Source organism: Bactrocera latifrons, unplaced genomic scaffold, assembly GCF_001853355.1.
Source record: "Bactrocera latifrons isolate USDA-ARS-PBARC rearing strain unplaced genomic scaffold, ASM185335v1 scaffold_282, whole genome shotgun sequence".
In the NCBI taxonomy this organism is placed as follows: Eukaryota; Metazoa; Arthropoda; class Insecta; order Diptera; family Tephritidae; genus Bactrocera; species Bactrocera latifrons.
This window is the reverse complement of record NW_017536430.1, coordinates 196,003-198,664: the sequence shown is the minus strand read 5'-3', so window position 1 is coordinate 198,664 and position 2,662 is coordinate 196,003.

Below are 2,662 nucleotides of genomic sequence, written 5' to 3'. Positions count from 1 at the left end.
TAGAAGACATTGCAATAGTCAGAAAGTSAGCTGGAGTTGATAAAGAGCTCCTGACTGTACACCCCTCCACAAACCTTCCCACCAATCTTAGACGCTTCCTCACTGCCATTCTGCTCCAGCGGCTTCTTCTTATTCACAACTCTCTCGCTGGTATAAAGGCAGAGAAGGCCCCGCCAGAGTTCGGTTTGGTGAATCCATGATCTAAGTCATCTTGTATGAAGTCAAAGTGAGTGAGATTTTCGAGTCTTCATACACGTGTTCTTTCATTAATCCAGGAACTCAGGAGATGAGGAGGATGAATATAATATCTTAACAATATTTGGGACTTTATACGCCAAAATTTTAAATCAAGCAATAAATGTGCTTACAACCACTTTGCAAGCTACATTCCACTTCTAGTAACAACAAAGAAACTAACAACTTAATCACACCATTCGGAGATTCTTAGTTCTCTGCTTCTTCTAACACCTTGGTCTTTGTTTTCGACTGCATCTGGACTATCCACATCAGCTTCTATCTACTATTCACTAAACTAAAGCCACACTACAATGCAGTTTCCACTTTTTTGTGCAAACACCACTGATGTCTGATACCAAATTTATGAAGCGTAAATGAAAGATCGCCACGAATGAAAAGAGAAGGAAAGCGAAAGTTGGCAAACTAGTAGGAAAACCGCGTCTGCAGCAAATGTTCATAGTGTTGCAACAAGAAGCTGGCAAGAAAACCAAAGAAAGCAAACAAAAAGAGCAGGTGCAACTAACGTCGTGTCAGCAATTGAGAATGTGCAAGAGCCAAGTTCGAGCAATGGACCGACGCATCCGGTTKTAGACGTGCAGCGCTGGTGGCTACTGTTGTTGGGCGAACGCGAAGTCATTTTTCAACGCTGAAATCGCCAAAAGTGTGCTTTCCGCCAACTTTGCATTTCTCCTTGACTTCGCATCGCACGCACTTTTAGCCAGCGCCAAATAGTAAACTGTTGCGCAGTTGCACCTTCGAGTCGCAGGCGTCCAGACCTTTTGTCCTTTCACTACGCTAACAAAGCATAGAATGCCATTCAACTTGGTTTGGGTAATAAAAATGTCGTCTGTCTTATGTTGCCAGCCAAAGGCACGTCGGCCATCCCGCTGGCACTCGCTACAAATACGAAATGGTGGACCGCCAGCACGTTGCATTATTGCGCAGCAAGCAGCTTTTACAGTTGAGAAAGGAAAATATTTCAAAGTGCGCAAATGGCAAGTCTCAAGGAAGTCGCACCGCCAGACACAAACAAATATGGTGGCGTGTGAAAATTATGTTGCAAGTGAGAAGTCGACGTGCGACAGAAATTATTGCATGAGAAAGCAAATGCAATGCCGTTAGCATTAATCAAATTCAAACGGATGCGGAAATTGTTGCTTCCATCCGCCAAGCAGCTGGACATACAAATTTTTGTTCATACAAATATTCAGATATTTATGAAATGGTGTTGTAGTATATGTCTTCTGGTCGGACTAGTGTCACAATATATTTGTAAAACTTCAAACAAAGGAAACTCCTTCCGCTTTCTTATATTTTCGGGGGAGCCRTGTGGCATGGGAYGTAAACGTAGTSSAATATGGTCGCCTGGATGCAGTGAAAYGCMGACGAGSAAGCTATAAACATCTCAGAACACTGCACTCCGGACTACTCAGAATGCCTCTTGATGTCCCCCAACRTACCCTTGCACAGYGAGTGCCGTATRCTCCCAGTCAAGGAGCATAATGATATCTTCTTCAAGCGATTTCTGCTTGCATCCCTGCAGTCATCTGTTCCTAGGAGCTTCAAGAAATCCTTCCTCAACCATGTCGATGACATAAAACATTATACYGACGAAACTTCGGACGAAACAAACTTCCGACATGCACTGACTCCCTCTCAGTGAATGGCGTACTTGGAGTCAAACCACCACTCATTGCAGACGATGAGCTCGAGTTGGCGTGAGAATTTAGAGAGATCCTTTCCCAGCTTCGTTTTGACTACTGTAGTACTATGAAATATCAAACATATGTCCAGCGTGCAATGAGTCCCCGCATCACACTAACCACCTCTTTTAATGCCCAGCTAACCTTACACAACTGGCAACCTTCTCCTTACRGTCCCACCCCGYCGAAACAGCACGTTTCATGGAATACCGTTGGATGACGTCGTTGAAAACTTTTCCAATCCTYACCATTCYAATGTAGRTTAGGTAYCCGTTACAACAACATCATAAGTTCCGATAAGTTCCGCTCATCGTACGATGACAGTCAGTTCTAAGTAACCGGAACGGTCCCGCATTTTTAGCCCGCCATGGACTGCCAATTCGGCACCATGCTTCGAAATTACATCAGGAATRTTTTCTGCCGCTACTTTYKCTCAYCAGCTGATGWCYCTGTTATCGCTCCGCCATCTCATCACGATGATTTTTTAATAGCAATGTTTGACCAAAAAAGAAGCTTTTGGTTTTGTTCTCATGTTTTGACCCTTCTTCAGATGACATCAATTTAACGAATCTTTTATCAAAAGATCTGAGCAGCGTTAATGTTTTGGAATTGGTACGTTCCACAACCTTATCGTAGAAGAAAATATTTCTTGAGAGCAACTCGATGTATGCAGTAGTGGCAACTCAACGTTCACATCACCCTCTAAACTTAGTTGTGAACCC